This window comes from Rhincodon typus, chromosome 2 (genome assembly GCF_021869965.1).
Source record: "Rhincodon typus isolate 14 chromosome 2, sRhiTyp1.1, whole genome shotgun sequence".
NCBI lineage: Eukaryota > Metazoa > Chordata > Chondrichthyes > Orectolobiformes > Rhincodontidae > Rhincodon > Rhincodon typus.
The window spans coordinates 18,636,877-18,652,304 of record NC_063333.1 but is presented as its reverse complement, the minus strand read 5'-3'; positions in this window follow the sequence as shown (position 1 = coordinate 18,652,304).

Sequence of the window (15,428 nt, the reverse complement as noted above, 5' to 3'; positions counted from 1 at the left end):
ACACCTTTAACTACTTACCTAAGGAGACAGGTCGCGACTGGGAACCACGTGGCGGGAGCTGAACACACAGATCGAGTGTGAGCCAGAGCGACGGCAGTGAATCAAGATGGGCCGGCGAGAGCAGGCTGGTGAGGCAACGGCGGTGAAAGCAAGCTGGTAAGGTAACGCAGAGCGGGACACTGGCGGTGGCGGCATGGCAAGGGCTGGAAAGCCCAGAGTGGGACTGTGGCAGTGGAAAGGAAAGTTGGACTCTCTTACGTTATCTTTTCTTTTTTTTTATCTTACTCTAAGTTAATGTGAACGCCACCATGTATGTACGGCGAAGGTGCACACTTTTCACTGTATTTTTACATTGAATACATGTGACAATAAATGATTCAATTCAATTCAATACTAGTCTTCATTACTGGAGGAAGTCCATTGTTAATATTTTCAGGATGTGGTACTTCAGATGTTGTTTTCCGCATTCACATAGGTTATCATTGAATAGGGTTAGCTGGCATTTCTCAGAAGTGCAACTCCTAAGCTAGTTTTGTTTTCAATGCGGAAAGGCCTTTCATTGAATCAGGTGTAATTAAGCGATATACAGTCTCATCCCTGCAATAAGCAACATGACTGAATTATACGCTCACCAATATTTATTCAATGGCCACTTACATGCATTTTGCATGCGAGCATTGCTCTGTCACAAAGCTTAATACGCTTGTCACTTGATGCCCAAATGTGTCTTAAATCAACCAGCTCAGCAAAGAGCAGTTTCAGAGTCTCCACCCCCTTGGTCCCACCCCACCCATCTGGCATTGTGTTCAGTAATACGAAACATGATTTCTCAACTAAGCTCAGGATTAGTATGTCTGGTCATGACCTTCCTTTGAGCCATTCTGCTGTGAGTGTGAAAACAACCAGAGTCTGGGCCCCAGTAAGATTAAATTCATACATTATTCTTTCAGCAAGATAGGGAGAATAGCAACTAGATTTTAATAAAAGTTATAAGAACAATGGATGCTGTATGAGTTCCTCCATGTAATTTGACTGGTGGCTATAGGCGCTGAGGATCAGAAAGCCTCAGAATCAACAACTGAAAATGAGGTGTCAACATGGTGCAACTATAACGCAGGAGATAGCAGAAGCTGCTTGCAATAGACAGAGCTAAGTGATTCCATAACAAGTGGATCAAATCAAAACTATCACATACAGTCATGAATGGAGGTGACCTCTTGCTGCTGCCATTCTTCACTTTAAATTTTAAAACACTACTCCTATCTACTCCTATCACTACTCTTATCTCCTCAAATACAGAAGCAATGTGCAGCCAGACCTGGGCAAATTTCAGGCCTGATCTGAGAAGTGACAGATAATATTTGTGCTATACAATGAGAATGACTGGTAAGGACAATCTTCAACAAGAGAAAACTAACCATCTTGACCTTGACATTCAATGGCATTACCATCACTGAATCCTCCACTACTAGCATCCTGGACTTTACCATTGAACAGAAACTGAACCGGATTAGTCATGTAAATAGCATGGCTTTAAGAGTAAAGCAGAAGAGACGAATTGTGTGGCATGTGACTCAACTCTTGACTCCCCAAAGCCTGTCCACCATCCACAAGGCACAAGTCAGGAGTGTGATAGAATACTTCCCCCTTGACAGAATGAGTGCAACAACTCACCAAGGTTCCTTCAACAGCACTTTCCAAATCCATAACAAAAATAGAAATTTCTGGAAAAACTCAGCAGGTTTGGCAGCATCTGTGGAGACAAAGCAGAGTGAACATTTCAGGTCCAGTGACCCTTCCTCAGAGCAGAACTTCCTTAAGGTGGGCATACCTGGAAAAGATGTGGCAGTGAGTTAAACACTAAACAATAATCCAAAGAACTGAGAATACTGGAAATTAGAAACAAAAACAGAATTGCTGGAAAAACTCAGCAGGTCTGGCAGCACCTGTGGACAGGAAGTAGAATTAAAGTTCAAGTCCAGTGACCCTTCTTCAGAACAACTTTCTGTTTTTATTTGTTTTTCAGCATTCACAGTTTTTTGATTTTTTTTCATCTTTCCAAATCCATGTTGTCTATAACCTGGAAGGACAAGGACATGGGAACATCATGAACTGCATGCTCTCCTCCAAGTCACACAGCATCCTGACTTGGAAATATATCGTCGCTCCTTCATTGTCTCGCCATTGCTGTGTCAATATCCTGGAACTCCCTCCTTAACAGCACTGTGGGTGTCCGTACACCCAAAGGTCTGCAATGACTCAGAAAGACAGCTCACCCTTACCTTCCCAAGGGCAAGTAGGGATGAGCAGTAAATACTGGCCTAGTCAGCAATACCCACATCCCAACAGAGGAATATGCTAAAAAATCTGATTGTTGCATCTTTCTTTTTAAAGGCTTCAACTTTGATCTGATTAGGTGCACTCAGCAACACAGAGAAACTGCTCCTTTTGTTTTAATTCTTGATGCAAAATTCAAGTGTGTGGACATTGAGAGGAGAAATCTCATTCTGACTTGTGATGGCAAGGTATCCAGCAATCCTGAGCCTATCACTAGCTTTACCGAGTGGTGTGCCACCATCTTCCCAAGGGCACTTAGCAATGGGCAATTAATATTGACCTGGCCAGTGACATACAGACCCCATGAAAGAATAAAAATGAACTTGCTCGAGGAACTGGAGATTTGCTGACACATCTGGAACATTAGGAAAGATGTAAGAAAATAGATGAATAAAATTAATGTGAATATTCCTTACACATATACTTTTATCATTTTTCAAACCAATGAACAAGGCTATATAATAATCGTATATAAAAGTTAACCCATGAGAAATATGTGAATGTTTTGAATGTAGCAGGATGAACATGTATTGTTTTGTACATAACTTTAATCCCAGATTTCATATTCTTGAAAGTATTCTTTAGCTTGCCAAAATATTAACTCAATTGACAGAAATAAAACTATTGCTGTCGTCACGTGGAGTGTAGGAGCAACTTTAAAACACACAGGATCTTAAAATTCTTTGCCTGGGTCACTGAAAGTAATTTCTCCATTATTTTTTGTTTGTAGTGTCAAACAAGGCATGTTATTTGTCATGTTGTGGTTTGCATCTTTCTTTTAAAAGGCTTCAACTTTGATCTGATTAGGTGCACTCAGCAACACAGACGGGAGAAGTAGCAAACCACTGATGTACACTGTCAGTCAAAGAAACCTCTAAGTCAACAAAAATCCTGACTTACAAGTAGGAAGTCCCAAATATTTATGAGACTTGTATGTTCTTGTGAGAGAATACAGATCTTTGCTTTTCTAGCTCTTGACAAAGGTGTGGAGCAATTTGTTAGTTAAAGATTTAATTCACTAAAATCAAAGGAGGATAGACTGTGGACATTGCTTGCATTTTTAAGTAAACAATCCAATCAAAAAGACCCAGCAAAGATGGGCTCAGCAATACATAAAAGCTGCTTTCTTCAAACTGTCATCAAAATGGATTTCAGTATGTGCTTTTATTTCCCCAGGGCTACTGTTTGTCTTATTTATAAATGCCTTTTAAAGAGCTTTTTATTTAACTTTCATCTTGGCTTACCGACCACCGAATTCATGGTATTTTATTTTGGAAACTGACCTTGCTGTGTGAAGAGATGACTTTTCTAAAAAAAAGACGATTGCGCAAGAAGACATCTGAAAACGACTGCTTTTACAAGACTCCCTTCAACTGCAAAATAAATAGACAGTAGCAACAATGAAGCTGAATCAGACACAAAATCACGATCAGTTGGTTTTGGCCTTCATTCAATGCTTCTGCCGTCTTTCACACTTTTGACAATTAACCCCTTGCCTTGATTTAACATTTCTGCTTTTCAAACTTTAGAATGATTGTTTCTGATGCTGGCAAATGAATTAAGACATTTCACCATTTAAACGCAAGTGCCAACCTGAATATCATTTCACCATAAGAACAAAGGGAGGGAGTACAAGACTTTTTTTAATGCAGAAGGTAACTAAGATATAGAAAGCCTAACCAGATACTGGTGGAAATAGAATCCATCATTAATTTTAAAGAGGGACTGGATGGATATTTGAAACAAAATTAAAATGGGATGGGAATATTTCAGGGGAACAGGAATGAAGAGATGCTGGATCAAAGAACTGGCAAAGGCGTCTGTTGAATGACTTCTTTCTATGTTGTAAATATCTATGGCAGTGCTGCTTAAACCTTTTTCCCACTGTGACTCTATTTTAAGGCTTGAAAATTGTAATGATCCCTTAGTGAACAGTGGAGAGGGGAATAGAAGACTTATCAGAGCAGGGGAGTAGGATTGACCATTTCTGCCTTGGAGCTCATGACACCAAAATTTCAAATCTCAATCCCACTTGGAGTCTAGCCCCATACATTTGGATACCCTACTCGATGGTTCTATGATAATAAAACACACTACAAAGAAATTTTATCCAAAATCAGTAACACCTTTCTTCCTCATACAATAATTGCCTGTGTTACAAATTATTATTGTCATAAGCTAGCCATTTTCTGACGCTAAACTGGTATTTTGCTATTTCTTTTGGATGTTAAAGAAATAAAGCCATAAGTGGATAGGATGATAAAGCAAAGTTGAAGTAGATAATCAGCCATAATCTTATTGAATGTTGGAGCAGGCTCAAAGTGCTGCTATATTGACCGCTGCCACTCCTTTTTCTTATGTATGTATGAGAAAATATCATTAGAAAATAAGGTGTGAAAGATGGTATTTCATTGCCACTAGTGCTGGAGTGCTATGCCAAGGGATACTGATAATGATCTGCATTGATATGCATTGCTTGCTACCCATTATTTTCTACTGATGGTTACATTGGTATCTACAGAGAGATGGTATGGTGTTCAGGGTATTTCTTATTAAGTTTCAGGTAAATTAACATTTGCACCTTTGTTGCAAAAAAGAATGAGCAACTTCAACTTGTGAAGTAGTAACCTCAAAATAATTAAGTTCAGTATAAGAATAGATAAGGATTTTATTTTGCTGTGATAATCATGGCAATCGATGGTGAGATTTAAAATATAGGTCGCTTGAGAAATATATAGAACAATTATTCAAGATAGTAGTTAGAAGAGACAACAAGGTGCAGGGCTGGATGAACACAGCAGGCCAAGCAGCATCATAGGAGCAGAGGAGACTGATTTTAGAATCTTAGAATCCATAATGGGCTCTTGTGAAGCTGAGCTGAATGGCCTGTTTTTTGTGTTATAAGATGTATGCAATTCTTTGTAGTTAAGGGCAGCCAGCAGACTTGTTAAAGGTAATTCAAGTTTAATAGGTTTTGCACAGATGACCAATTGGATAGTAAAACGAAAGTGCATTTTAGAATGTTGGAAAAACAGCAGTTGCTTGGTATAAAGGGTAAAGTAGCAATACAGGTAGAATATTTGTTGTAGACAGGATTTGAGAAGGATTAGAAGCGATGTACCCTTTACACCCCTTAGTGGTGCAGGGTTCATCTCTGTTCTCAGGACAAAAAGACGATTTGGATTTGGGCATATTGTATGTAATCTGATCAGAAGACCATATTAGAGGGATCTAGGCGTACAGGTCCACAGTTTCCTGAAAGTTGCAACCACAAGTGGATAAGGTGGTCAAGAAGGCATATGGCATGCTTGCCTTCATTAGAGTCATAGAATCGTAGACTAATACAGCATGGAAACAGGCCAATTGGCCCAAACTGGTCCATGCTGACCATGGTGTCCACTCAGTTATTTCCAATCGCCCACATTTGGTCCATATCCCTCTAAACCCTTCCCATCCTTGTACCTATCCAAATATTTTTTTAAATGTTGCTATTGTACCTGCCTCAACCACTTTCCCTGGCAGCTCATTCCATATACACAACACTCTGCATGAAGAAGTTGCCCCTCAGGTCCTTCTTAAATCTTTCCCCTCTCACATTAAACCTATGCCCTCAGTTTCAATTCCCCATCCCTGGGAAAAAGATTATTTGCATTCACCCTGTCTACGCCCCTCATGATTTCATACATCTGAATAAGGTCATCCCTCATTCTCCTACGTTCTAAGGAATAGAGTCCTATCCTGGCCAATCTCTCCCTATAACTCAGACCTAGTAGCCCTGGCAATGTCCTTGTAAATTTTCTTTGCACACTTTCCAGTTTAACTATGTCTTTCCTATAACAGGTTGACCAAAACTGTACACAATACTCCAAGTGCAGCCTCAGCAATGACTTATACAACTGTAACATAATATCCCAACTCCTATATTCAGTGCCTCGACCAATGAAGGCCAGCATGCAAAATGCCTTCTTCACCACCCTGTCCACCTGTGACACTGCTTTCAATGAACTATGTACTTGTACTCCCTACACAACACTCCTCAGGACCTTACCATTTACTGTATAAGTCTTACTTGATTTGACTTTCCAAAGTGCAAGACCTCACACTTATTTGTATTGAATTGCAATTGCCAATCCTCAGCCCAGTTCCCCATCTGATCAAGATCCCTCTGTAATTTTCAATAACCTTCCTCGCTATCAATGATACCTCCTAATTTTGTATCATCCACAAACTCACTAATCACTTGTACATTCACATCTAGATCATTTATGAAAATAACAAATAATAAAGGTCCCAGCGCTGACCCTGTGGCACACCCTCACTAGTGACAGGTCTACAGTCCAAGAAACAACCTTCTACCATCACCCTCTGCTTCCTACCAAAGAGCCAATTTTGAATCCAATTAGCTAGCTCTCCCCAGATCCCATGCAACCTAACCTTCAAGACTAGCCTGCCGTGCGGGACCTTGTCAAAAGCCTTACTAAAGTTCATATAGACAACATCCACTGCCCTACCCTCATCTATCCTCTTGGTTACCTCTTCAAAAAACTCTAAAAGATTTCTCAGACATTAGTCCACCCCAGTTCATTAGTCACGACAAGGCGTATAAAAAATGCAAATCTTAATGCGGGTGTATAGAACTTTAGTTAAGCCTTGTTTGGAATATTGCGTACAGTTCTGGTTGCCACACTAACGGAGGGCTGTGGAGGCTTTGGAGAGGGTACAGAAAAGGTTCACCAGGATGCTGCCTGGTTTGAAGGGTATTTTCTACGAGGAAAGATTTGTTTTCACTTGAACATCAGAGGCTGAGGGGTGACCTGAAAGTTTACAAAATTATGACAGGCATGGATAGAATGGATAGTTGGAGTCTTTTTTCCAGGGTAGAAATGTCAATTACTAGGGGACATAGGTTTATAGCAAAGGGAAAAGTTTAAAGGAGATGTGAGAGGCAAGTTTTTTTTCCATAGATGGATGTAGGTGCCTGGAATGCACTGCCAGAGGAGGTGGCGGGAGCAGATACAATAGCAATGTTTAAGAGGCATCTTGACAGACACACATATAGGCAGGGAAAGAGGGATGTGGACTGTGTAGAGGCAAGTGTTTTTAGTTTAGAAAGGCATCATGTATTGGCGTAGGCTTGGTTGTCCAAAGGGTCTGTTCCTGATCTCTACTGTTCTTTGTTTTTAAAAGAAAGGATGCGGTTTTGAAAATATTTAGGAGTGATCTAGGGGTTCACGAACATAATTCAATGAAAGTTGTAGCAGTTGCTACAAGAGACCAAGAGCTTTTCAGGTGTTATGAATTGTGTAAAAAAGGAATGGGCTATTAGTATAAAACATTGTTTGGGTCACAGTTGGTGTGCTGTTTGCAATTATGGACACCCAGTTGTGGAAAGGGCATTAAAGCTGGAAGGAGAACTACAATGTAGATTCAACAGCGGGGTGCCAGGGATGGGGATCTAAAGCTAGGAACAGCATTCCCTCTAATTTTCTTTTTAGCTGTATGGGCCTCTGAAGCCTGTGTGCAACAGCAACTTCCAGAACTGGGCATCAATGCCATGATAGGCATGCCAATGCCAATTGCCATGCAGAGAAACTTGTGCATGTGCAGCCACTCTGTTTAGAAGGAAAATTGATAAAGAGACAAGACATTTGAGATCCTGAGGATACTTCCAATTGTCAGAAATTGAGACTTAATAGAAATGTTCAAAATTCTGTGATGAGTAAGGTGTTGTCAACTTATAATCATCATTGCTGAAGCAGGGAGAATATTTAGGCAAAAATATCTTATTATATGTCAATGTTTTGCCTCAGAGGTTGAGGCAGAAATTATTGCATTTTTTTGAGGGAGGTAAAGCGGATATTTCCTGCAGCAGAACGTGCAGTGATATGGGTCGACTGCGGGTCAGTGCTGGGCTAGTCTTGCAAATAATGTTGGCTGATTGTCCTCCTTCTGTGCTGCAAATTGCTTTGAGCATCTACTTCAACTGAGCCATCAATATTGCTTAAAAAATTCACGGCAAATGATTAATAATTCTCTTCAAGGAATTTCATGTGAATGTGTTTAGCATTTTAATAATAATATTTGTTTGAGTCGAGTTTGTAGATTGTAAAGATTGGAAAGGAAATGAAATAAGCATCAACTTGTTTACATCCTGCCCTCAATTAAGTTTCATAAACTTTTAGATTATTAATTTACCTGAAGATATGCATAATACTATATTTAAATGTGCACTGCCAAACAAGTGTCACTCAATTTACTTCTGAGGTAGGGTCACCGGACCTGAAACATTAACTCTGTTTTTCCTACACAGATGCTGCCAGACCTGCTGAGCTTTTCCAGCAACTTTGTTTTTGTTATGAGTTTACTTTGTCGTGTAATTTAACAAGGGGGATCCTAAATAGTGACTTGCTTTGCTTGTTTTCTTTTAAAAAAATCTGATATTGGTCTGTAGGATAACATCTTTTCTTAGAAGGCCTTACAAAACAAGTGTTTGCGAATACTTGGAGGCGTTCTCTTCTGAAAAACATTTTCTGATGTCAGAATATGATTCTTTGAGGCTAATTTTATCGTAACATCATTGCAAGTCTTGATATATTTTTGTTGCAGAAACAATTTTGCAATCCTTAGAAGATAGCATTCTTCCTAAATTGTGCATGTGGGTAAGATGAACACTTTCTCAAACGTATTAAATAATTCTCCATTTTATCTTTTATTTTATCTCTTCATCTTGTCTTTCTCTCCATCTTATCATTGAATCATGATTTTATCCATAATTTGGGAACAATTTCATCTTTTGAAGATTTTGAGCTAAAGCACACACTGCTTTGACATCACCTTGAAAATGAGCTCCTTGACTGCTGTTCCTAGTTCTCTTTTGCCAAGTTGTGTTTGTTTTGATCTCATCCCTTCATATCTCTGTAACCTCCTCCCATTCCACAAACTTCCAAGATATCTGTTCTCCTCTAATTCTGGCCTCTTACGCATGACTGATATTAATCATTCCAACCTTGGTGGCCATTCTACAGTTGTACAGTTTTGGTATCCTTACTTGGGAAAGGATGTGCTGGCATTAGACACGGTACAGAGGTTAACTAGGTTCATTCTGGAGTAGGGAGGGTTGGTTTATAAGGACAGATTGAGTAGACTGGGATTATACTCATTAGAATTTAGAAGAATGAGGGGGGATCTTATAGAAACATAAAATTATGAAGGGAATAGATAAGGGAATAGGAATGGTGTTTCCACTTGCAGGCGAAACTAGAACCAGGGGGTGTAGCCTCAAAATAAGAGGGTGTCAATTTAGGACTGAGTTGAGGATGAACTTCTTAACCCAAAGGGTTGTGAATCTGGAATTCCCTGCCCAGTGATGCAGTTGAGGCTACCTTGTTGAATGTTTTTAAGGCAAAGATTGATTGATTTTTGAACAGTAAACAAATTAAGGGTTATGGTGAGTGCATGTGTAAGTGGAGCTCAGTCCACAAAAAGATCAGCCATGATCTTATTGAGTGGTGGAGCAGGGTTGATGGGCCTACTCCTGCTCCTATTTCTTATGTTCTTATGTCTAGGCCCCAACATCTGGAATTCTCTCCCTACACCTCTCCACTTTTCTACCTTGTGTTTCTCCCTTCAGATACTGCTTTAAACCTACTTCTTTCATCAAGATTTTTGTTACTAGACCTCATACTCCTTTATCTACCTCAGCACCATATTTTGTTTTATAACATTCCTGTGAAGATCCTTGAGAAATTTCATTACATTAACAGCAGCACACAGTACAGGAGCACGGACGTTATACTGATCTTGTAAACAGCACTCTTTGGACCTCAGCTCGAGTATTGCATTTAGTTCTAGGTGCCACAATTTAGGAAGGATGTGAGCGCTTTGGAGGGAATGCATGGGGTTTATGAGGGTGACACACTTTAACATGAGGATCAATTGGAGAAGTTAGGACTGTTTTCCCAGGAGAGGAGAAAACTAAGAGGAGATTTGTTAGAAGTTTCCAAAATCAAGAAAGATTTGGACAAAGTATATAGGGAGAAACCTCTTTCTCGTAAAGGATCGATGACGTGATGGCACGCAGCGAGTAGTTTGCGTTTGGAATGTGCTGCCTAGAAGTGTGGTCAAGACAGGCTTAATCGCAGCATTCAAAAGGGAATTATATGATTATTTAGGGTTATGGAGAAAAGGTAGGGCAATAGCATTCAGTCAGAATGCTCATCAGAGAGCCAGTGTTGACACAATGCTCACACGGTATTTTCAGGCCCCCCTCACCTCCTGAAACCTGCCACCCACACCTCCACCCCATGCCCTTCAGGTCACTCGTGCCACCTGTATGGCACCCGTGCATGCTCCACTGCCACTCACACGAGGCTAATTTCAATTTAAAGATATTTTACATTCCTTGGGGAAAAAATAAATAACATAATAAAATACCCCATATCACTGATATTGAAAGAAAAGCATCTGCTACTTGAAAAATTAAACCTTGTAACGCTTGTATGCGCCAGAGTTTGTGCCAACAAACCAAAAAGCATGTCAAAGATGCAATCTTCTTGGAACTGCCATATATTCACAGATGATTGGTATACCAAGTGTTCTGAAACCCATTAGTGCTTGAAACTCAAACAAGTATTGAAACTAGGCACAGCTGTCCAAAGAATGTTTGCTCCCTGGGAAGTAAAGTACAGGATGTTATTATTTCAGTTTTAAAACTGAATAGCTTTCAACTTAAACGAACAGGCAGTTAGATATTTCTCAAGTGTAAATTTTTATCAAATGTCACCTTCAGATTTTTTAAAATTATTCAGTGCCAGTTAAAAAGGTGACAGCGCAGAGTGCCAGCACATTTTTGTAAATCTTTTCATGGCATTATGCAGCTTTCTCTATTGGATGAGCACTGTAGTGTCTGTGAACAAATATAGAAGGCTGGCCAATATTAGGATCAAATTACTTCTAAAGGAGAGAACCCTATAATGAACCACAGTGTTAAAACATATCTATATTACAGCATCCAATAATGACATTTGAAAGGGTGAAAACACTTCACACTTAACTCTCAAATTGAAAATGAACCAATTTTCATTTCATGTTAAAGCACGGAACCTGACATCAGAGGGGAGTGGTTGTGTGTTTTTGAAGCTGCAGAAAGGACCGAGGAAAATGGCATGGTGTCAACAAGGTGGAGGAAAATTAGATTTCATCCAAAAAAGAACAGTGCAACATTAATTTCCCTTTGCTCCAGCTTTTACCAGCATCGAGAAGACACCATATGGGGATAACCCTAGAGGCTGCCCAGGAGGTTCTGGGATCTCGTGGGCGGATTTCCTCAACTGCACAAGCATCTGAAGTCAAAAACTTTCTCCTCACCCCTGTCCAAAAAAGGCAACCCAAAAGTGCCCCCTAGTTTTGGACTCAGCTACAAGAGAAGACATTCTTTTCACGTCCATCTTGCCGAAACCATTCGAGATCTTACAAACTTCAATCAAGTCACCCCGGCTCTTTTAAACTCCAGTGGAAACAGGCCCAACCTGCGCAACCTTTCCTCATGAGGCAGCCCGGTCATTCTAAGTATCAATGAACAAAGAAGAACAAAGAACAATACAGGCCTTTTGGCCCTCCAAGCCTGCGCCCAACACATTTTGCCATTCCGTACAAAAACAGTCTTCACTTACAGGATCCGTATCCCTCTATTCCCTTCCCATTCATGTATTCATCCAAGTGCTTCCTGAATGCTGCTATTGTGTCTGCTTCCACCACCTCCTCTGGCAGTGCATTCCAGGCACTCACCACCCTTTGTGTGAAAAACTTGCCTTGCACAACTCTTTTAAACTTGCCCCCTCACACCTTGAACCTATGTCCCCTAATATTTGACACCTCCACCCTGGGAAAAAAATCCTCATACTTTTCACTCTATCCATGCCATTCACAATCTCATAAACTCCTGTTAGGTCACCCCTCAACCTCCTGCATTCCAGTGAAAACAAACCTAGTCTACCTGAACTTTCTTCATCGCTAAAATCTCCCATACCAGGCAACATCCTGGTAAACTTTTCCTGTACCCTCTCCAAAGCATCCATATCCTTCTGGTAGTGTGGTAACCAGAAATGTATGCAATCAAACTGTATGCAAACTGCATCAACCAAGCAAACCTCCTCTGAATTGGCTCCAATGCATTTTACATCTTCCTTAAATAAGGAGAACAAACTTGCACACTGTATTTGTGATGTATCTTCGCGAATGCCCTATACAACTGAAGGTTAATGTCCTTACTTTAATGTTCAATTCCTCTTGTAATAATGAACAACCTTCTTGATTCTGTGCTATACCTGCCTGCTAACTTATTGTGACTCATGCATCTGATCATCTAAATTCCTCTGCACCATGAAATTCTGCAGTGATTCTCTATTTAAGTGATAGTCTGCTTTTCATGAACCCTGCCAAAGTGAACAGCTTTATATTTTCCCATGTTATGGCCCATCTGCCAGATTTTTGCCAAGGAGTCAACTACTGCAATGAGGAGGGATGATATTGCAGAAGGCTCCTTAAATGAGGCCACATGATTAGAATTTAAAAACCAAATAGAGGCAATCACTTTACTGGGGTGTTCTATAGACCCCCAAATAGTTGGGAAGAGATAGAAAGACAGATGTGTAGACAAATTTCAGAGAAGTTTAAAAAAAGTTGAGTAATAATAACGGGAGATTTCAACTTCCCTAATAGTAACTGGGATATACAAAGTTGAGAGGCAACAGAGTTCTTAAAATGAGTCCAGGACAGCTTTTCAAGCCAGCATGTAGAAAACCCTACAAGACAGGACCTAATCTTAGGGAACAAAAATGGTCAAATTGTAGATGTGGCAATGAGGAAGTATTTTGGTGAAGTGATCATAACTCAATAAAATTTAAGGTAGGGTCATAGAGTCATAGAGTTGTACAGCATGGAAACAGACCCTTCGGCCCAACTCATCCACGCTGACTGGATATCCTAAATTAATCCAGTCCCATCTGCCAGCATTTGGCCCATATCCCCTCTAAACCCTTCCTACCCATCTAGGTGCCTTTTAAATGTTGTAACTGTACTAGCCTCCAGCATTTCATTCTGTACATGCATGAAAATGTTGCCCCATAAGTCTGTTTTAAACCTATCCCTTCCCACCTTAAACCTATGCCCTCTATTTTTGGTGTCCCCTACCCTGGGGAAAAGACCTTGGAATATTCACCCTATCCATGCCCCTCATGACTTTATAAACTTCTATAAGGCCACCCCTCATCCTACAATGCTCCATGAAAATAGCCCCAGCCTATTCAGCCTCTCCCTATAGCTCAAACGCTCCAAACCTGGCAACATTCTTCTAAATCTTTTCTGAACCCTTTCAAATTTAACAACATCTTTCCTACAGCAGGACAAAGACGAACCGGAAATAAAGGTTCTGAATTGGGAAGGGCTAATTTTAATAAGATAAGACAAGAAATGGCCATAGGGTCCCAACCCAAAACGTCAGCTTTCCTGCTCCTCTGATGCTGCCTGGCCTGCTGTGTTCCTCCAGCTCCACACTGTGTTGTCTCTGACTCCAGCATCAGCAGATTTTACTATCTCTAAATGGCCATAGTGGCCATAGCTGCATGCCGGAAAATCCATAGAGATTGGGAGACATTCAAGAGGGCAACAGGGAGAATGAAGAGCCAATACGTTCCTGTAAAGGTGAAGGATGGGATCAACAAGAGCAGAGAACCCTGGATGTCAAGGGATGTACAGGGTTGGATATGCAAATGAAAGGAAGGTTGTGGTGGATAATGAAGACAGTATAAGGAGAGTATATAAAGTGCAGGGGGTTGCTTAACAAAGAAATTAGGAGAATATAGGAGGGACACGAGAAAATACTGGCAAGTAACATCAAGGAAAATTCAGAAGCATTTTATATTAGGGGAAAGAGAATAACCAGGCAAAGGGTAGTACCCATTTGGACCAAAGTGACAATTATGTGTGGAGCCAGAAGACATAGTTGAGGTTTTAAATTGTAGTGAAGGCTGATCTAGGCAAAGTAATTTGGTAGGGGCCTGATATACTTGAATAAATTAACATGAGAGGGAAGAAATATCAGTGGTTTAGCAGCATTGTCAGTGGCTAAATACCTAGTCCCAGATGAGAAAACACCATTAGACCTTGGAGCAATGGGCCATTCTATCCATCACATCCACAACTCTATTCAATCAGATCACAGCTTGATTCCCTTACTGATTAAAATAGACAATAATAGAGAATAAGATATACTCTGGGCTTCTGTGGGAGGCAAGGGAGGAGATTGCAAGGGCTCTGACATTAATTTTCAAATCCTCTCTGGCCACAGCAGGGGTGCCAGAGGACAGCTAATGTAGTACCATTACTCAAGGAGTGTGGTAGCAATAAACCAGGAAACTACAGGCTAATGAGTCTAAAATTTATGGTAGGGAAACTATTGGAAAAAATTCCATTTCTGAAGAAGGGTCTAGGCCCAAAACATCAGCCTTCCTGCTCCTCTGATGCTGCTTGGCCTGCTGTGTTCATCCAGCTCTACACCTTGTTATCTCAGATCCTCCAGCATCTGCAATTCCTACTGTCTCTACCAGGATATTGCCTGGTCTGGAGAAAATGAGCTAGGAAGAGAACTAGATAGGATGAGGTTGTTCTTCTTAGAGGAGAGAAGATTGAGGGGACATCTGAAATGTAAAAAATTTGGAGGGGCATAGATAGAATAGAAAGGAGAAGATTTTCACTTTAGTAGGGGGTTAATAAGCAGGGGCACAATTCTAAAATTAGAGGTTTAAAAGTAGATTTGAGGAAAACATTTAGTAAGTTGTGGGTATTTGGAGCTCACTGCCTTAAAGGGTGGTACAGGCAGGAATCTTCAAGACATTTAAGAGGTATTCAAATGAACAATTGAAACGTCAAAGCATCCTACATACCTGATACCTTTTTCCTTGTCACTTTCCCTTGACTTGGCATCATATCGCACTGGCATCCTATTCATCTGCCACCTGTAATGAAATCCAACAGCTGGACCTCATAGAATTTGAGTTCCCTGATTGGGAACTGGTTAATCTGGTCCATTCAGA